This window comes from Rhinolophus ferrumequinum, chromosome X, assembly GCF_004115265.2.
Source record: "Rhinolophus ferrumequinum isolate MPI-CBG mRhiFer1 chromosome X, mRhiFer1_v1.p, whole genome shotgun sequence".
NCBI classification, from domain to species: domain Eukaryota; kingdom Metazoa; phylum Chordata; class Mammalia; order Chiroptera; family Rhinolophidae; genus Rhinolophus; species Rhinolophus ferrumequinum.
In genome coordinates, this window is record NC_046284.1 from 15,076,738 (window position 1) to 15,099,616 (window position 22,879).

The following is a 22,879-nucleotide window of genomic DNA, read 5'->3' on the forward strand; positions in this document are numbered from 1 at the left end:
TGTTTTTTCCCTTTGCTGGAGTTTGCAGCCTTCAACTATCTGAATGTTTCTCTCTCTCAAGTCTACTTATTCATCTCTTTTCCAGCTCCATGATTTAGTCTCTAACACAGATTTATTAATATAAGTTTTTGAATTATTTTTAATGATATTTTAAATGGATGCTAAGATTATCAACAGCTCAGCAGTGCTGGTAAATACCAATCATCTCAAGCATTTTCCTGTTTGAATTTCCATTTATGCTTAATGGTGCCATCATCCTCCATGGCTCTGCGCTCAAAATTTGGCGGTCATCTTTAATACCCCCTAGTTGACAGACCTATTCTCTGATAAGACAGATATGGGTAAACAGGAACAAGCCTTTTGACTCCTGAGGGGAGCGGCAGGGCATGTGGCTCCAACTGCAATTTACTTAGCATATGCTAAGGTTGCAATAACAGGTTTAAACAGTTTAACCACACCTTCCCCCACCCCAAAGGACAAAGCCGAACACAATAGACAATTCCAGGACAGGCCGAAGCAATTTACATCCTGGTTAGAGAATATAAAACCCCAGCTGAACAGTCCCCTATGTTCCACTGTACATCTATCTACTGAAATTAGGACTATCCCCCAAGTCCCAGTTGAAAGGTTCCCTCTTCCATGAAGCATAGCCAAAACTTCTGACTAGAGACTGGCTTACTTCCTTTCCAACTCATATCCCATTGTCGCTCTCTTACAACGTTTCAAATATGAAATACAGGGGAAAACTTGTGGTCAAGTAGAAACAGCATTTAGACTTAGAATATAAAGGCCAGAATTCACACGCCACCTCTGTCATTTACTAGATCTGTGACCTTTGGCATCAAACTTTAGCTATATGGGCCTCATTCTCCTCACCCACAAAATGTGGGCAATAACCACTAATTGGGGTTGTTTGGAAGACCCCGTTAGCTAATACATGGAGAAACATGTAACACACAACTTGAAATATAGCAGATATTAGGTTGGTGCAAAAGTAATTGCGGTTAAAAAGGTTAAAAATAATTGCAAAAACCGCAATCACTTTAGCACCAACCAAATAAATCAATACTTAATAGAACACAAGGCTTATAACTTTTCCTAGACTGAAAGTCTCTCGATAACCAAGCTCATGTCCTGTCCAACTGTTTTACACACCCCCATCTCAGACCCAGTTAGCCTATTGCCTGCTTCATGGTAGGTACTGTAAGGCTTGCGGAGAGATAATGAGGCTAAGAGTCAGGCGGGTTGAGAAAGGTGAGTGCTTTATTCTGCGCTCCCGGGCGAGGTTCACCGGTCCACAGACGGGGCGGTGAAGTCGTGCCCAGGGCAGAGCGAGGGAGGCATATATGCGATTTTGGGGGTGGGGGTTGGCTGAGTGAGGTGGCAGATGAGCAGGCCCCCCTAGCGCAGATCGGGCGCCAGCGGCTGTGTCCGGAGCTGTTTATCGCACCAGCGGTCTGCTGCCTTTTCCGGGAAACGCCAGGGGCCTCAGTTTCCATCTTGCGGGGAGGGGTCTGACTTGGCAGAGGGGACTGACTTGGCAGAGGGGACTGACTTGGCTCCCGGCCGTTTGACCATGCCCGTAGCTGACCTAACAGGTACTCAATATCAAATGCATTACATTTTAAGAATTAAGTTTTAACAAAAATCTGTTCTCCAAGACTGAAGACATTATTTTGAGGCTTGCTGCCAAGTCTTCACTTTGCTACGTTAGAATAAGGTTGACTTACCAAATAAGTCACTACTCTTTGATGTGGGTTGTAAAAATATATGTTTCAGGAGTAGATTGTATCGATTTTTCCTGCAATATTGTGGCATGTGATGATGATATATCTCATGTGTTAAAAAAGTCTAAGCAGGACCCCAAGCCCTTTGATCACACTGTTTATCTTCTATTCACGCTACTGCTCTCAGAGCTACCATGAAGACAGCAGTAAGCTAGTTGTATAACAAACTAGAAACAAACAAGTTTTGGTTGGACTGTCAGTTGGCTAATTCCTCAATTCAATTTATTCTTTCTCTGTGAGTGCTGTAACCTCATTTATAATAAGAAAAACTCATAAATTATACTTTTCTACCTGAAATAAGATTGAAATGAAGGAGTAATACGAAAGATATAATTACAATGTGCCAAAATAGGATCGTTGCAAGTTGTTCTCTTTTTAAGAATTTATTTTGGATGACATTTAAATTGAACTTCATTTCAATTCAAATAGAAAGAAGGAAACCCACATCATTAACTAACTTTGCCAATCAACCTGTCAATAAACCAATTATCAAAAACTTTAGCAAGGCAGAATTGCCCCCTTGCAATTCTTATACTCTAGCCCCAGACACATTGTTCAAGTTGTCATTTTGTGACTTAAGTTTATGAAGAGTGCACTTCCTCACAGCACTAATAGGCCCTATCCATGAAAGAACTTGTGAATTTTAGTAGCTATAGAAATGGCTTTCTTAACTATAATACATACCAATTCACTAAAGGAACAATACTGTGTACCTCTAAACCTCCCCTGTGCATAATTGCAAACAATAAAATAATCATGTAAAACTAATCATAATAGCTGTCTTTTATTAGGCATCTACCAGTTTTAGATGTTAAAATGATATCTCTAATTTTCACACTCGGAGACATAAGTATTATGGCCCATTTAATAAATAAGAGAATGAGGCTCGGCTAAGTTAAGTAACTCAACCAAGACAGCATAGTTAGGAAGTTTACAGTTTAGTCAGATTTCTCCGATAAAGCCCTTACTTATTTTATTATCTTACACCAAAACTGAAAAAAAAAAAAAGTTAGCCTTCAAGCAAGACTCCTGAAATCGGAGTGTCCCAAAGTCAAGTACTTCAAGGGTAAGTTTACATATAGATCTTCATTCCAGGAATTATTTTTCAGCAGAGCTATTTCTTCTTTAACAACATTTTAATGGAAGATGGAAAACAGAATTAGTAGTATTTAGGAAGTGTAAATGGGAAAACAAGGTCAGTACTATTTTCAAAAATGAAGTAAATGATTCAGCTTTTTTTTTTTTTTTTTACTATATGTGAATTGTATATTTGGATACAACATAGGCAAAAAATGTAGACGTATAAAAATTCTCTGTTATGTTTAGGTATTTTGTCTTTCAAGAAAATTGTCCATTTCATCTAAGTTATGTTAAAGAGAAAAACCACAGGCCTAAAATGGCATCACATGATACCAAACCTAAATTTAATACCTGACCTAATTGCTGTTTCAACCTCTCCCACAAATACAATCTTAATCAACCAGTCTAGTATTTTCTGGTCAACATCATGAGGTAATCTGTCACATGGGTTCTCCCCCATACAAAGAGAGGTAATATGCATGATAAAAACTCTTGCCCTTCCCTTTCCCCCAAAAGGAGATGTCTTGGTCTAAAAGTAATCCTTTCTTTTCTTTTGCTAATAGCTCCCTTGCTCCTCTTTAAACAGTTGTAAATGATTGTCCTAAAGTTGTTTGAAGTTTATATCATTTTTAAATGACTACAGGGTATATAGTGACATTCCCTTTCATTCCTGACGTTGGTAATTTGTGTCTTCTTTTTCTCCTAATTAATGAAAAATATCTTCAAAACTTACACACACACTCATTCATCATCAGGCCCTTTATTTCATATAGATCCACATTTCTATGTGGTATATGTCATTTTCTTTCAATCTGAAGGACATCCTGTGGACAAGAAAGGGGCCACATACTAAACTTGACAAGCTCAGGGGAAGCCAGCATGGCAGGCCTTATAAACTCAGAGACCAAAATCAACCCCATAGCATAGCTGAATATAAAACTTCCTAACTAAAAGAGGGTCACGGTGGGTAGCCACGTCCTAGGTCTGTAGCTTCCTTGACAAAGGTTAATCTTTACCTTAAGTGAGCCTGTCTATTGTCTTTTTGCATCTTAGATACCCTTGGAATGTCAGACTCATCCCCTTATTCCAGACCCCTCAGGGCACAATCCACCAGAGCAGGAGACCACAGAACCCCTCATTGTTACCTGGTTTCCCGAATACCATTTCTATGTGCTGTAATGGTAATTATTAACTATTCTGTACTCACCAGTGTAAAAAAGTACCGAGTTTCCCCAAAAATAAGACCGGGTCTTATATTAAGGTTTGCTCCAAAGGACCCATTAGGGCTTAGGTTCAGGACATGTCATCCTGAAAAATCATGCTAAGGCTTATTTTCCGGTTGGGTCTTATTTTTGGGGAAACATGGTACGTGTCTCTCCATTTTACTTTTTATCCAATCCCAGAGATTTCTCTGCTTTGCTTTCTCCGGGTACCTTAATCTTCCACCCTTGGATTTCATGTAACCCTCCTTCTGTCTCCTCCTTTGATTTTAATGTAGAAAATAAGCTGCAAAACTGCCATTCTCCTGAGCTTTTTCTCAATGCATTGCGTTGAGATTTTGCTCCCCAGCCAATTGTCAGTTTGGCTCAAATAAACTCATAAAAATTCTCTACAGGTTTGGGCGCTTCTTACATGAACAGTCCTATATCATTTCTTATACTTCAGGACTGCTTGTGAAAAATTATCTGCTTGTTTGTTTGTTTGTCTGTTTCTGAAATTTTCTGTATGCACTTATCTCCAAAATATATTTTCACTGGATGTAGACATCTAGGTTGACAGCTTTGTTTGTTTTAGCACTTTGTAAATATTGTCAGTGTCTTCTGGTTTTTGTGATTTCTGACAAGAAGTCTGTAATATTTTTTTATTCATCTACACATAATATGTTTTAATTGAACTCCTTGGTACTACGAATTGGTAGCTTTTTAATCAAATTTACAAAGATTTATCCTCAAATAATTTTTTGTTTCCACCCTTCTCCCTTCTCTTTCTTGAACTCCTAATATACATATATTAGATCATGTAACATTATTCTAATTGTCACTAGTGCTCTGTAAAATTTTTTAATAAACATTTTTAGGATAGTTTTAGATTCACTATAGAGAAGTGAAGACAGTACAGCACATTCAGATATAAGGAAATCCCACAGTTTTCCCTGTTGTTCACATCTTACACTAGTATCCTTCTGGTTTTCACTGGTGACACATAAAGCTCCAGGCTGCATCCCGAGTCAGGAGATAACATTATCCTAAAACAAACCAGACCCCAGGAAGCCATGTTAGCCCTGGACCTGCCTGACCTACTCCCCCTTCCTTTGTTCTTCTTGTGTTCCTATAAAACCTTCTGACCGGTCTAGGAACAGGGAGATGGCCTTTGGACGAGAGTCCGCCATCCTCCCAGAATGCCGGCATTCTAAATAAACCTACTTTTCTTTCCACCAACCTTGTCTTTCGATTTTTAACTTTTTCAAGTGGCAGACAGCCGGATCTTAGCACAGTATCAGTATGGTGTATATATCACAACAAATGAGCCAATATTGACATATTATTATTCACTAAAGTCCATACTTTATTCAGTGTTCACCTAATGTCCTTTTTTGCTCCAGGATCTCATACAAGACGCCACATGACATTTTGTCATCATGTCTCCTTAGCCTCCTCTTAGCTGTTATTCAGACTTTCCTTGCTTTTGATGACTTTGGCAGTTGTGAGGAGTACCGGTGAGGTATTTTGTAGAATGTCCCTCATTTGGGATTTGTCTGGTGTTATTCTTATTAGACAGAGGCTATGAGTTTTAGGGAAGAATACCACAGAAGTGAACTGCTTTTCTCATCACATCATATCTGGGCTACGTGATATCGCATGATATTAGCCTTACTCACCTAGTCAAAGTGATGAATGCCAGGTTTCTCCACAATAAAATTACCCCTTCCTTTCCATACACTATTGTTTCAGAGCAAATCATTAAGTGCAGCCAATACTCAAAGGAGAGGGGAATGAAGCTGCAGCTCTTAGAGGAAGGAGTACCAACATAAACTATTTGGAATTTTTCTGTATAGATTTGTGTCTCTTTCCCCATTTATTCATTTACTAAAAAATGTGTTTGTATCACTATGGACTCCTAGGTATGTATTGCATAATTTGCATTACAATTCAACACTATTCATTTTGATGTCCATATTGTTCCAGCTTTGGTCGTTAGGGGCTCTTTCTTTTGGGTTTTGTGTCCTCTGGTCATGGCCCCATCTTTTGCTCTGGACATTTCTTTACTTGCTGGCATTGCAAGATGTGCCTGGCTCACACTGGGTATTTCCTGCCCCAGTACCATAATCAGCCATTTTTTCAAAGGAACCCTGTTTTCTTTCATTGGAGAATGATCTCAGAAACCAAGATCTGAGTCTAGGTGTGTTGTTTGCTACTGGGGTGTCATCAGTTTTAGGCCCTCCCAGCTGATAAAGTGAGAAAGTATATGCATGTATACTCAGGTGGGTATATACCCATATCTATAAATATTTCTATATATAGCCATCTGTATCTACATTAAGCTAAATATGAGTTTATACTGATGTCTTCAACTCTAATCCATTACCACATGTATCATACTAGCCTTCTGCCTTACCAGTCTACAACCTTCTGTTCCGACAGTTAGAAACTGAGATCCCACAGTCCATCATCTATTTGCTTGGTTGTTGAGTTCCAGTACAGAGGTCGAGTGGTTTCAGAATTGTTAGCCCATATCCCAACAGGAAACAATTATCCAATACAGTGCAGTGCTTATGTAAAACTTCTTTTGCCTTTAGTTTTATAGACTCCATTCATATCTACCTTCCCCCACCTGCCTCAGTGAGGTTATTTAATACATTTATAACAGTCAGATTCCACTGTATTTTCTCTTTGCATTTATATATATATAAAATCAGATGTGCCAAAAAATGTATACACGTGACCTGTGTTCATCTTTTGTTATTTGTATATATTAAGCATTACAATTTTAATAGTTTTTTCTTTCTTAAAATATGTATGCATTTTTTGGGCACCGTGTGTGTGTGTGTGCACATTTTTCTTTTGCAGTATCTAATGTTCTGGCAATTTCATCCACTTAGTTTTTAATTTCAGATAGTATATGTTTTACCTCCAAATTCTTGTTTGTTTTCTATTTCTCTCCTCATTATGTTTGTGTTTTTCTTTAAAATGTAGAACATACTTATACTACATTAAATAACTATTTTAAAGCCCTTGTTGGCTAATTCCTCCATCTCTGATTTCCTCCTGGTTATGGCTCACGATTTGCTGTTCAGTTTGTTTTGCTAGGTAGTTAAATGAAGATTTTTGGATTATGATTTGAAGTATCTTTTTTCTTTCTTTTGGATATTCATTTTAAGGTTTGTTTTTAATCTTTGCTGGGTGAGTCTAGAGTAACCTTTACTCTTGGGCTAATTTAGCCTTGTGGTGTCCACTGATTGCTTGCAGTATTAAGTGGCATCTTTCCACTTTCACTGGTAGGATTTTGAAGATGTTTGAACCCTATGTGTGGGAAACTTAAAAAACAATTCTTGACATCTGGGGACTGGTCTGATACATAACTATGCCTTAGTGCTGTTAGAAGTTGGCCTGGCACTCATAGCTAAGCCATATTATTATCTTGTTGGATATAACCTCATAGAATGCCAATTTCAGACCATGATAAAGTGAGCAAAAACAAGCCATTTTATAATTTCTCTGAGCATAGACACAAGATCACTGTGCAACCTCCAAAATGCACATGTCCCCTTTAATATGAGTGACGACTTATTTTTCCAATGATAGCTTTATGCTTGCTCTAGTCTGTTCTCCTTCTGAATAAGATTTATTTTGATACCCAGTCATAGAATTGACCCTGTTTTCTGACAACATTCAATCTAGACCCAATCACCCAACCAAAGGCCAAATATCTACAACAGGTTCTTTCTAGCACTCTCTTACTGAGATACCCTGGTGTTCATTCTCCGTCAGTGCAATCAGTAATAAACCCAACTTCTTCTTGGAGGGCAGTGACAGTGACTTCTAGAAAACTTTCAATTGATGCCTCACAAGCAGTCATTCTTTCCCTGGTCTCATGGAACACATCCTACAAATGAGGTGATTAGTCAAAGATTCAAAATACCCCCATGAAATTTTCTGGAGCTCTTTTTCTGCATAGCTCCCTTCTCTCCATTATTCTGCTATGTAAATTCCAATTATTTCAACCTACCTGAATTCAAATTTCTACTCTTCAATTTAGTGAAACAACGGTGATTTACTTGGGTTCCTCCTTCCTGTGCCAAAGTTCAAATTTGACCTCCTGGTATGGAGCTGGAGGGATTGTAGAGTTCACCTCATTTGTTTCCCTTCTCCTGTGATCACAGTCCCACACTGCCCCTTGTCCTGATTTCCAAAGAAAGACTGTTTCAAACGTTTGTTTTCTAATTGTTTGCATTTGGAGGGAAAGTTCTGGACTGGTTTTCCCTCACGGGCAGAAATGGAAGTTCTGTAATTGCTTTTTAAAATTGAATCACACCATATATGAGCTCTGACCATTAAGTTTGTGAACCTGTTGCAACAATGTTGCTAACCATTTTTGATATCAGAGGGATTATTCATTATGAATTTGTACCAACTGGACAAACAGTGAACCAACTTTACTATTTGGAAGTGCTGGAAAGGCTGCGTGAAAAAAACGACCAGCACTTTTCACCAACAATTCATGGCTCTTGCATCACGACAATGCACCAGCTCACACGGCACTGTCTGTGAGGGAGTTTTTAGCCAGTAAACAAATAACTGTATTGGAACACCCTCCCTACTCACCTGATCTGGCCCGCAATGACTTCTTTCTTTACCCGAAGATAAAGGAAATACTGAAAGGAAGACATTCTGGTGACATTCAGGACATCAAGGATAATACAATGACAGCTCTGATGGCCATTCCAGAAAAAGAGAGTTCCAAAATTGCTTTGAAGGGTGAACTAGGTGCTCGCATCAGTGCATAGCTTCCCAAGGGGAGTACTTCGAAGGTGACCCTAGTGATATTCAGCAATCAGGTATGTAGCACTTTTTCTAGGATGAGTTCATGAAGTTAATTGTCTTTGCTATTTGCTGTCCCCACTACAACCCTTGGAAAACATATCAAAGATATATTATAGATAAAATTCTACTTCACTTGCTTTAATATCTCGTTAATATTAACATTTCATAGGATATAACCACTATTATGCATATAATCAACACACTTTTAACAAACATTTGTATCCAGTGTGCATATCTGTGCATAAGGTACCTTTTTTGGCCCTTACCCATAATGTCACATTATTCTATTTATTGCAACATACACAGGCCTAGCAAACTTTTTAAAATTACTTTCAGGTGTACAAAACAATGTAATAGTTAGACACTTCACCCCTCACAAAGTGATTACCACCCGCCCCAATCTATTGCCCCTGTGGCATCGTATCACAGTGGCCCATGCAGGGATCGAACCAGCAACCTTGGTGTTATTAGTACCATGCTGTAACCAACTGACCTAGCAAACTTTTATTGGAAGGCTATTATGTGCCAGGCAGTCTGCATTAAAATGATCGTGGTTCCTACTGTTCAAACCATGAAAAAGATCGATGTCATTGACTATTTCTGATAAATGTACTTTAATTTTCCAGAGTAGACTTTCTGTAACACATATGAGAACTGTAGTCTAATTGTTCTGGTAGATTCACTTTAAATTTTTCTAAAACATTTATTTCTCACATAAATGCATTTTGAAACCATAAATTGACACATAAGTTGTGATTTTATTAGTCTAATTTCAAATTACTTTCTGAGGATAGTCTATAATTGAGCGAGTCAGATCTAGTTGCTCCATACATTTCATTTTCGAATACCCGATTTATGGCATTAATGGGAGCAATGGGCTGTACATAGTTTTGGACGGTACATAGTATGTGTTTAAATTAAACAAATGAAAGGAAAGCAAATGCAAAAACTCTTAAAACTTTTGATTGAAGAAACACAATCACAAATTTTCACAGTAGTCAACAGCTTTGCACTGTGGGATGAGGATGGCATCTAAGGGACTAGAAAATAATTGTAACCTTTTCTTCCCTTTTGGTAATTTCTTCTCTGTGCTACCTAAGTCACAGAGAGGGCAGTCTTAGAAAAAGGATTACTAGCACCTCTGATTAGTGGGAAACAGTTCTTTCCCACTAGAAAATAAAGAACAAAGGAAAAGGTGTTTAATGTGAAACTGCCTTTGAAACATAAACCAAAATCATAATTCACAGTTTATTGTATTTAAAATGCTACTTCTCAAGACTTCTAACATTACTCATAACAGTTTATGTTTATTGTGGTAATGAAAATTTAGGGATTTTTTGAAAGAAAATTTTAAAAGAATATCTGGGTAGAACTGTATTAATGTCCCATTCAGTTAATTATTTGCCATCCAATTTCCCTTCTAGTTTACAAGATCCTGACTCGGCATCATTTAATATATATTGGGAGTGAAGATACTGTTGGCAACATGAAGGGGGCAGCAAGTAGAGGAGAATCTAATGAAATAAATCATTGTCACAGGCAACGTGAAATACTAAGTCAGCAATACGAACAGGCTATCATTTTTAGGCATTGCTGTGTGCCAGGCAGACCACAGCTTAAGGAATATTAATTTCCCCCAGCTTTATTGAGATATAATTCACATGTACCACTGTGTAAGTTTAAAGTGTTCACCATGTTGACTTGATGCACATATAATTGATTATATGTTAATTGATTAATCCAAATTGATTACTTTGATTAATCGATTAATTATAATTGATTAATCCAAAATGATTACCACCATAGCCTTAGCTAACATCTTCATCATGTCACATGATTACCACTTCTTTTTTGTGGTGAGAACATTTAAGATCTACTCTCTTAGCAACTTTCAAGTATATAATGCAGTATTGTTAACTCGAAGCACCGTGCTGTACATTAGATCCCCAGAACTTATTCATCTTAAAACTGGAAGTTTATACTCTTTGACCAATACCTCCCCATTTCCCCCACCCCCCTACCCCTGGTAACTATCACTTTACTCTCGGTTTCTATGAGTTTAGCTTTTTAAGATTCCACATACACGTGAGATTATACAGTATTTGTCTTTCTCTGTCTGACTTATTTCATTTAGCATAATGCCCTCGAGGTTCATGTATGTTGTCACAAATGCCAAGATTTCCTTCTTTCTCATGCTTGAATAATATCTCATTATATAATATATTCATGTATATCCCATTATATATTCATATATATGTATATATACACGTGAATATATAATGGGATATTATTCATATTATTATTATACACACATGAATATATGTGAATATCATTCATATTATAATTAATGGGATATTATTAATAATATATAATGGGATATATACATTGCATTTTCTTTGTTTACAGAAATTAGATTGTTTCTTTTGCTATAAGCACTATACTTTTTAATCCTCAAACTAGCTCTATGAATTAGGTATTCTTATTACCCCCATTTCACACATGAGGTTATTGAGGCTTAGAGGGGTTAACTAGCTTATCTAAGGTCACACAGCTAGTATAAGGGACAGCCAAGTTTCAAACCCAGGTCTGTGTGAATACTTCATCTTGATTCTTTTTCTTGTGTTCACCTGCCTCTATATGAACTCTGTGTAAAGTTCTTAGTCTGTTTAGAGGGAATAATCATTTCCTATGGTTAGCCTCCCTTGACTGTTCTCGCGAGAAACATTTTGAATAATGTGTATAACTTCTGGTCCTATGGCTAGGAGTTGACACCATGATTTTGAGAGCCCATTTCCCTAATCCTACTGTTCTCTTTGCAGGTTAATGGGATTTAGATGAGGCAAGATGTAGGTGAGGAGCCTGAAGACTTTCCTTAATGTCAGCTCCATCTCTAATTGCTCTGGTACTTTTGGTTGAGTCTTAATTTGACTCTATCCGAGAACAAGAAAGAAGGCTTCTATTACACAAAGATCAATGAGATCTTTCCCCAATGTCTCATCATCTTCATGGGTTTCAATCTCATCAACTCTAAAGGAGAGGAAATTTGTTTTAATATATTTTCTTTAAGTTGTGCCAAATGCTATATAAGATCAAGAGACAACAAGACGAATATGGCAATGTTCCTTTTCCGAAAGAGTGGCTACAGTCCCCTAGAATAAACAGACACTAAAACAAAGAATTAAAATCAATGTGACATGGCCTGTACAAGACAAAGTTTTAGTAGAATTCAGAAGAAAGAATGCGTAATTTTATAAGGAAGAAACCAGAGAAGGCTTCTGATAAAAGATGATATTTGATCTAAAGGATACTACCATGTTTCCCCGAAAATAAGACCTAGCCAGACCATCAGCTCTAATAAATCTTTTGCAGCAAAAATTAATATAGGACCTAGTCTTATTTTAATATAATATAAGACCAGGTCTTATATAATATAATATAATATAATATATAATATAATATAATACTAGGTCTTATGTTAATTTTTGCTCCAAAAGACGCATTAGAGCTGATAGTCCAGCTAGGTCTTATTTTCGGGGAAACACGGTAATGATAATGATAATAAAAACATATTCTGAGTATTTACCATGTGTCAAACTCTCTGGTAAATACTATATATGCATTATTTTCTTTAATCCTGCCAGCAAAACTATAAGCTAATTACTGTTATGATTGTTATTTTACAGACTCAAAGTCACACAGTCGGTAAGGGGCAAAATTGGAATTCAACACTATGATTCCTCATTTATTAATGAATAAATATGGTTCCAGGAGCTGTTCTACATTACTGGTACTCAGCCAGGGCTGATTTTGTCCCGTACAGGATGTTTGGTAAAGTCTTGGGACATTTGGGGTTACCTCAACTGGGGGTTTGCTAGTGGCATCTAGTAGGTAGAGGCCACGGATACTGCTAAATATCGTACAATGCACAGGAAAACTTCCCACAACAAAGAATTATTTGGCTCAAAATGTCAATAGTTGGTTAACAAATCCTATTGACGTTGAAAAGCCCTGTTTTAAATGTTTACGGTATAGCAGGGAAACAACAGCCCTGGGATCAATTATCTCACATTCTTTTAGGTACAGAGAGAAGATAAACAAAATTAATAAAACTATAAATAACGCTGTGATAAGTCCTATGAAGGAAAAAAAGCAGAATATGAAAATGTGGAAACTATATGTTATCTTAGAAAGGGTGGTCAGAAAATACTTCTTGGTGGAAGTGACACGTAGAATGAAATGAAGAAAAAATACCATATGGATACATCTGGGGAATAGAAAGTGCAAAGGTCCTGAGGAAAGAGCATGCTTGGCATATTCTAGGAATAGCAAGGGGGTCAGTGTATCTACAAAAGGGGTGAACAGTGCAGAGAATGCTAGATGATGATAAGGAAGCAGGAGGCCAGATGATCTAAGACATTGTAATGCACGTAAGGACATTGGATTTCATTCTAAGTATGAGGTAAGGCCATTGGGGGATTATGTTGGAAATAACATAATGAGATTTATACTTTAAGAGTAACACTGCAGGTTGCATGGGGAGAATAGACCATTTGAAAGATTCCATTTTCCATGAGTATGTCTGGCTAAGAATCCAGACCGTTATCATGGTAAAAAGAAGTAACAATGCTGAATTAAAAGCAATCTCCTTAAAAACACTGGAAAACTGAAAAGCTAGTAAGAATTTATGAAGGCAATACACAAAGGAAGACAGGATTTCCAAAAGCAAGAAAACTGCTTTTGTTGCCAAACCTGTAAAAATGAAGCGTTGTTTGTATGATCTCAGAGGCTGTGGAGAACAAAAGGCAATGCCTAGGACCTACACAAGATGGGAGCTCTAATAGGAGACCCTACTTCCACAAATCTTAGACCGCATAAATTTACATCTTCAGTGTAAAGGTGGATGAGAAGTAAACTTGGCTCTGCTCCGCATTTATCCCTAATCTACAGCAAGGAAAATGGACAGCATGGAAAATTGCCTCAGAAATGCATATAGACGAAGGGGTGAGACACATAGACTGTACAACCAAAAGCTGACCCTAAATGAACTAAATTATCCAGTTAAAGGAAAATGTTTTCAGGCAGGACTAAAAATTCCAAGTACATATTCATTAAAGAGATATCTTCATCTTGTTTCTTTGTTGCTTTTAGTTCTATATCTCACATATGAGAGAAGTCATGCGGTTGACTTTTTCTGTCTGACTTATTTTGCTTAGCATGATAATCTCAAGATTTAACAGTTTAGTGCTTACCGGAGGGTAAGAGGACAGGGGCAGGGATAGAAGAGGGAAAGGGGAATCAAATATATGGTGATGGAAGGAGAACTGACTCTGGGTGGTGAACACACAAGGTGATATATAGATGATGTATTATAGAATTATATACTTGAAACCTATGTAATTTTACTAACCAATGTCACCCCAATAGATTCAATGAAAAAAGAGAGAGAGACATCTAAAACATAAATGATGAAAGCAAAAGAATGAAGAAAACATATAGCAAAGAAATTCTAACCAAAAGAAAAATAATTAGAGCTATATTATATAAAACAAAATGGACTATAAGGTAAAAAGCATCACTTGAGTGATAAAGTATCTTTAAATATAAGCTCTCTTAGGGCAGAGACTTTTTTTGATCACTGCACCTAGAACAGTGCCTGGTGCATAGTAAATGCTCAATAAATAGTAAGTAGATGCTAAATAAATGAATGAATGAACTTCATAATGATAAAAGGTTTAACTCACCAGGAAGATATGACAATTTTAAATTTGTATGCATGTAATAAAATACCTACCAAACAGGCAAAGGCAAATTTAACATACTATAGGGAGGAAAAGATAAATTCACAATTAGAATGAGAGACCTCTCTAGATGATTGATAGAAGGACCAGTCAAAAGTAGCAGTAAGATATGTCATTCTTTAAGACAGACTATAAATTGGCAAGGATGTAAACAGGGAAAACAGTTAAGATGCTTTTACAAAAGTCCAGTTGAAATATGGCATTGTGTTGGACTCAGTGGTAAGAGTAGAGATGGTAAGAAAGGTTGAAATACTGAATATATTCTGAAGGTGGGAAAAACAGGATTTACTTGTGGATTGCATGGATACGTGAGAGAAATAAAGGAGTTAAGCATAACTTCAGGAGTTCTGACCTGAGCAACCACGCGAATGGTGTTTCATTTATTGAAATGAGGTAAATGGGGAATGAGGAGGTCTGTAAAAAAAGATGATTGTGATAGTAGATTGAAAGATCAGTTCTGGATGTACTAAGATGGAGATGCCCATTAGATGTCCTAAGTGGTATAAAGCAGTTAAGTTGGAAAAAAAACCCTGAATTTCATAGAAGAAGTTGCGAATCAAATATAGATACAGGAATCATCAGCATAGAGATGGCGTTAGAAGCCATAAGTCTGGGAAGAATGGGGATCGAGGGTAGCCAATGAGATAGGAAGGAATAGTCACGAAGGTAGGAGAAACCAGGACAGTGGCATATTCTGATAGCCAAGTGAAAAACAAATGCTTGAAAAAGTTACCAACGATCTCAAATGCTGCTCAGTGGTAGAATAAGATGAGAACTGAACATCGATCATAGGATTAAGCAAGATGAAAGTAACTGGCTGCTCTGACAACTGTGGTTTCAGTGGAATAGTAGGGATAATATCCTGATTGAACCACTCTAGTTTCAAGAGCTGAAGAGAACAAGTGGAGATAGTATGTATACATTTTTTTTCAGAGGGAAGCAATGAAGGTTGAAAAAAGGCATGGTAAAGTCAGAATATGTTTCCTGTCTTAAAATGGAAAAGGTAACAGTATATTTGCATGTTAACTGAAATGATGGAATCAAGAGGGAAAATAATTATGAAAGGAAGACAGGAGGAGGATTGCATGAGGGAATTCCTTGAGTGGGTGAGAGGATGGGAGGATGGGATCTAACATCTTTGATAGATGCCCATATAGTTCATGCACACTGACCAGGAGAGTAGGCAGAGTGTATTGGTACAAACGCATGTTGGTTAGTAGATCTGGTGGTAAGAGCAGCTGGAAGGTCTCTTCTGATCACTTCTATTTTTCTCAGTGAAATAAGAAACTAAGTCACATGTGGGGGGCAGACAGTTTATGGGAAATCTCTTTCACTTTTGCTCAGTTTTGCTACGCATCTAAAACTGCTCTAAAATATAAAGTCTGTTTTAAAAACAGAAATGAAACAAGGTCACCAGTTATCTTAGGTTGTTTTCCTTAAAAACAGTCTCAGGCAGCAAGTTTTTACAGAATGTTTATTGAGAAATGCTCTCAGAAGATACTGCAGTAAGAAAACAAGGAAGGCAGGCTAAGGCAGAAGAAGGTGGCATGCAACACTGTTGCAACCAAGGTCTCAGTCAATCCTGCTTGAAACTCTGGAGTTGGCCAGTCAGGGTTGTCCCAAATTGAAGCAAGGGGACTGGGATTTCATGTCCCTGTATCAGTTTTTGGCCATGGCTCACCCGCTGGAAGGGGACATAATCTTGGGCAAAACCATTTCCTGTAGGCAACGTGAATCACTACTGTCTACTTCTTGAACCTGTATGGTGGTTCCTTTCTTTGCTTCTCTCAGCACGAGGAGACTGATGGGACCAGATGTCCACCACAGCTTAAAGCTCAATGGGATGCTTACTGTGTACCCTGTAGGAAGTGCACCCTCTGGGAACCAAAGCTTCTAAATCTGTAGAGCCTAAAATTAAAGGCATGTGGTCAACCAGCCAGGTCATTTCGCGTTTCTCATGAGTTTAATATATTTTAAACTCAGCACACTTCCCTTCCCACACAAACAGGATATCCAGATGCCTAACTCAAAAGTCTGTCCATCGGGAGTATTTTCCTCATAGCTATTTTTCAAGGTCATCTATGAATAGATTTCAGTACAGCAAATGTCCATTTTTGGCTCTATCTACATATTGGTTGTATTTGTTTACTAGGGCTGCCGTAACAAACTAACACAGACTGGATGTCTTAAATCACAGAATTTATTTCCTCACTATTCTGAAGTCTAGAAGTCTAATATCAAGGTGTTGGCAGGATTAATTTCTGAGGCTTCTGCCCTTGGTTTGTATTATAGTGTCTTCTCTCTGCATCTTTACATGATCTTCCATCTGTATGTATCTACGTCCTAATCTCCTTACAAGCATACCGGTCATATTGGATTAGGGCGCAACCTAATGATCTTAGTACAACTTCATTATGTCTTTAAAGACTGTCTCCAAATACAGTCCCATTCTGAAGTACTGGGGGTCAGGATCCCCCCAAATTCAACTATTAATTTTGGGGGGAATGCAATTTAGCCCATAACACTGGGTGACCAGTAAACCAAGCTCATCAATTGCCATCTGTGTCAGCCCATCATAAAGGAACTCCCATGTGACTGTGAATTAAAGGGGAGGTACCAGTGCAATAGTAGAGGATGGCATGGGGATCGAGGCCGCTTCTTTGCGCAGCTTACTATTGCACTCTAGGCCTGTTCAGTCCTGCTCTTGAATGTATCAGTTCAATTTTCCAAAGGATTCCTGCTAAGTCTGCCTGTCCATATGGATCGGGAGGTCTGACAGGATCCAGCATACAATAGGCAGCTCCTGCTTCATGATCACTTGAAATCTTGTAATTAGATATTCTGACTCTACCGTCCAGTAGAGTAGCACAGCAAGAGCTGATTTTCAAATGGTTTATAATTCTTTGTGGCAGATGGCATAACCTTGAGATTGGGATCTTAATTGGGAGCCACTCTATTTACCACACCTGCCCACTTTGAGTTAAAGGATGATACTAATTTGGAGGTAATGTCCACAACTCTTGCCATGACATTGGAGATCTTTCAAATCTGCAGTGTGTCCAATTAGAGACCCCTTGCGACTCTAAACTCATCTGACAAATTCTATTTCACTAACCATCTAACCTGTGATCAGTCCGAATGGGAGTATTTCCTATTCCATTATCTTGGCTCTTAAATTCTACCTTTCTGACATTGTTCCTCCTGCCTTTACTCCCTTATCCTCCCACCTTCTCCCCATGTTTAATTACTGATTCCTAAAAGGCCAGCAGTAATATTCCCTAAAGTCTTGCCTAATGCCTCCAGCCTGTCTTCTCTGAACTCTAATGGCACTTCATCATATATTGTTCTTTGTTTTGTAGTTATTTGTATCTATACATGACATCTATTAGACTGTCAGTTCTTAGGTGGAAGGATCTAAGTCTGACAAAGCCAAGGAATTATTCACTATACAGAAATAAGCAATTTACACTCCTCAAAAAGTTCTAAATACTCAGCAGTGTTTCTAGTCCTCTCCACTGTTAAGGGAAATAGATGGGAGAACAGGGCTGTGAGAAATATGGATGGACCAATACAAATAGTAAGGCTCGAAGCATGAATGGAAAGGAATAAGATATGTTAAACGGTCTTCTCAAGGGACCCCTTTCTTTCTTGGTGCATACTACCCAGCCTAGTTCGTTACCTCCTATATGAATGTCCAGGTGCCAGAGCAGAACTTTCCCTCGCAGAGGCCATTGGGACAGATTGAGTATTATCAACTGGACTCTATGGAGCAATAAGCTAAGGTACCAAGTGGTGACAGATTCTCCATTCATCTGGTAAGCCATCACTAAGTCTCAAAGTCCAAGGTGCTCATCTGGGTTGAACAGCCCTTTCTGTGACACGTTAGGAATATCTGAATGCAAAATCAAAGTTAAAATTCCAACACAGCTAATAATCAAAGTGTTGAACTTTGCAGAGAGAGAAGAGAGAGATGAGGGTAATAGTTCTCTTATCAGGTAAGGCTCACAGAAGGGTGGCTCCTTACAGGTTCTAGAACCTGACTGTGCTAACATATTCAAGAAAAAGGGAATAATCAGTGTCAGGGGAAAGACACATGCAACTAAACTCATCTTGATTATACTTCTGTGTCACTTTAGAAATAGGACTTCTAATTGCCTAATGGACTAGCAAAACGGAGTCACATAATAGAATCACAGCTGGAAAGAGAACTGACTCTGGTTGGTGAACACACAATGTGAGAAACAGATAATGTATTACAGAATTATACACCTGAAATCTATGTAACTTTACTAACAATCATCACCACAATAAACTTTAATTTTAAAAAATCACAGCATGTCTAAACTGAAAATTATTTAATAGCCATATTAAATTCTCTAGTTTTACAAAGGAAAAAAACTGCGACAAGGAAAAGGGATGTGATTTGTGTGAGGGTACAGAGCTAGCTGGTGGCAGAACTAAAATTTTGCGACAAAAATCAAAATTCCTGATTCACCAGCCAGTGAAATACCACTGTAAGTCATTAGCAATTCAACACACATTTATGGAGCACCTGATAAGAGTCAAAAAACAAAAAGTCACAAGCAGCCAAATGTAACATGAGGGGTGACTACGGAACACTGACATTGTCATTTTCCTGAGGAAGGACCAGCAGTTGACCAGCTTCTCTGGGTAACCCAAGTCCTACTTGAAATCTTCTCCAACAGGGATAATAACAGCTAAAGCTTCTTATCAAGTTATCCTTTAAGACATTTAAAAAAAACCTCTGTTCTCTATACAAGTGCTGACTAATAGAAACCTACTGTAAGATAAATATGTAGCTTAAAATTTTCCAATAGGCACAATGAAAACATAAAAAGAAACCAATGAAATTCACTTTAGTAATATATTTGATTTAACCCAAAATATCTAAAGTATTATCACTTCAACATATAATTGATATAAAAAACTTAATGACATATTGCGCACTATCTTATTGGTACTAAGCCTTCAAAATCCAGTGTGTATTTCTACGTGCGGCAAATCTTCCTTGGAACAGACCACATGTCGGTTCCATGCAATAGCCAAATCGCTAGTTACTACTGTATTGAACATCACAGCTCCTTATCACATACTAGAAAAATCAGTCCCTGATGTATTTCTGAAAAGCAATTATAATGCAACTCTAACATACTACATTTAATAATCTAATAAATTACAAAAAGTAGAAAATGCGTTTTTAGATGGAGTCCTATGATCTTTAGTCAAGTGCCCTCCTTTCCTTGGTTATTCTATACCATGCCTGAACACACCAGGTCACTGGAAAGGTTAAACAAAAAGAAGCAAAAAGAACATTAAAATAAAATGTTATATTAAACCCAATAGGTTTTGAATGATTTCTGGCCTTCATTTATTCCAAGTCTCTATAATTTGGATTAAACATTATTTTCACAGTGGCAAGTCAGAACAGATAACAACAGGAATAGAACCACTGTCTAGTAAGACATTAGGCAGTGAACTGTCCATTCCAAATTAGGTATTTTTTCCCTCAACATCACTGTCAAGACTAGTTTTTCATAAAAGGAAGATAATATTACATGGAAGGAATTGCTAAACAGTCTAGAGGTTGCAAATACATTACCTAGTTAACAGATATTCATCACCTAGTTAATAGATGCTCATTCTCTATAACCTTGAAGAAATTCTGCCACAAAATTCAAATGTAACATACAATTCATGACAGGTTCTAGAGCCCAAAGCTGCAAATCATGACTTGGCAACATTACAGAATCTTTCAAATGAGAACTTTCCCGAAAATCCATAATGTAGAGTCACAGTAACTATAAATCAATGAAATGCTACAATGAATTTTAGATCCCAAGAAGACACAGCCTAACATTATAGTAGCTAGCCAGGAGAAGGTAGCTTCTGCAAAACCATTAAGCACCGTCCTTTCAAGGGTACAGTTTTCCTATCACTCTAAAGAATAAGTGTTGAGGGAAAAATGAGGTACAAACCTTGGGTGTTTCTTGATTTTTTTCATGAATCTTGCTTCGTGCATTGCCCTTGAAGGAATATCACCTTTCTTGTCCTGAAAAGTTATAAAACACATTATTTCATTTCCGGATCTCTGGGGGGGGAGGGGGAAATCTTACTTTACTAGTATCTCTAGTTGGCCTACAATTTTAAAATGTGCTGCTCTAGTTACTAAGGTGATACATAAAGTTTATATGCCCTACATATAAAAACTGACTAAAAAGATTGTATGTTTAAAGGAAATGCCAGAAATTTTATTTCAATATAAGTTTACATTCAAATAGGGATATCTCCATAAACCAAAATGTCTGCAATTTTAGGGGCTAGAAACCTGCCAATCGTTCTGTTGCCTTGTGTAAATTCGGTCATACTCAATACATTTATCTGAGAGCATCTGCAAATTGGAGAGTATCCTAAAGAATGTGATCACGATGTTATGTAAGAAGAATTACATCATATCAGCTGAGGAATGGTTGAGGGAAATGGAGAAAGACTGTGGGAAGATGCCGACTTTAATGTAAATACTAAGAAATCTGAAGGGAGAAATAATACAACAACAGTAGGGAACTTAATTCCCCATGTTCAACAATGGATAGAGCATCCAGACAGAAAATCAACAGGGAAACACCGGACTTGAACCATACATGAAACCAAATGACGCTAACAGACATATACATAGAACATTCCATCAAACAGGAGCAGAATACACATTCTTGTCAAGAGCACATGGAACATTCTCCAGGACAGATACTATGATAGGTCACAAAAGAAGTCTTAGCAAATTTAAGAAGACTGAAATCATGCAAAATCCAGATACAGACACATTAAGAAAAGACGGTTACAGGCCTGTATCCCTGATGAACATAGATCTGAAAAGCCACAACAAAATACTAGCCAATAGAGTCAACAGTACATTAAAATGATCATAAACCATGGTCAAGTTGGATTTATCCCTGGGATGCAACAATTGTTCAACATACGCCAATCAATAAATGTGATACACCCCATAAAGAATAAAAATCAGACGATCATCTCAATAGATACAGAAATTGCATTTGATAAAATTCAACATCCTTTCATGATAAAAAAATCTCAGCAAATTAGTTGTAGAACGACTTTATCTCAGCATAACAGAAGCCATATCTGACTAGTCTACAGTTAACATCATATGCGAGAGTGAAAAGCTGAAGGCTTTTCTTCTAAGATGAGGTACAAGAAAAAGATGCCCACTCTCACCACTTCAATACAACATAGCACTGGAAGTCCTAATCAGAGAAGTTAGGCAAGAAAGAAAAAAACACCAAAATCAGAAAGGAAAAATTTCAATTGTCTCTGTTTACAGATGACGCGGTCTTATATAGAGAAAACCCTAAGGACTCACCCCCAAACTGGCAGAACTAATAAATGAATTAAGCTGAAGGGTTCAAAATCAATATACAATAGTCACTTGCATCTCTATACACACTAACAACAAACTATTGGAAATAGAAATTAAGGAAACAATCTTTATTGACTAGCTTTGGGAGAGAAATGCCTTCTGCCAGCCTGCTAGGGATTCTGAGACTTTGTTAGGCCTTTGCCATGGATATACCCGTTCCACACTTCTTGTTACCTCTTGTGGGGGACTCTTGAGATTGTATGCCTTTCTTCATGCTGCAGTGGCAGGCCCAGTCCTGCCAGCCTCCAGTTTGCCTTTCCTAGAGTGGTGCTGACTGCTCACGTTTGTGTGCTTTATTTCAAATCCTGCAGTCTGGACAGCTTTCTGTGCATGCTCCCTAGCCATCTGCAAAAACTTGCACTCGAACTAGAGCACATGCATCGCGAGCCAGTCAGTGTGGAAGGGTGTGTGTGGGTGAAGTATGCAGAGCACTGAGGGTGCGCAGGGGCCTGTTGGGAGGATTCACAGCTGACACATCCCCAGTGGCTTGTGAGCAGGCTTTCTGATGAATTCGAGGCAATTTCCTTAGGACCCACATCCCTTTGATGCTTTCAGAGAACACTGGGTGTTGTCCTTCCAGACCCTCCCTACCGTCCAATTATGCAGCACATCTATTTATTCTGGAGGGGATGACAAAGAAAGGAGCCTGTTTGGCAGTCCCTGCACAGATGGGGAAGCTGGGTGGTCACTCACACCCTCTCACGTTGCCCTGTGGCACTG

The 22,879-nt window shown here is 37.9% G+C and overlaps 1 long non-coding RNA gene across 1 annotated transcript in view; it reads right to left on the reverse strand.

The window, feature by feature from the left end:
- The window catches only part of LOC117025033 (uncharacterized), a 170,937-nt gene that overhangs the window by 49,066 nt on the left and 98,992 nt on the right, over nucleotides 1–22,879 (reverse strand). The window contains exon 2 of the long non-coding RNA XR_004423547.1: nucleotides 20,703–20,776. This is a non-coding gene — a long non-coding RNA (uncharacterized LOC117025033). The remainder of the gene's footprint in view (nucleotides 1–20,702; nucleotides 20,777–22,879) is intronic.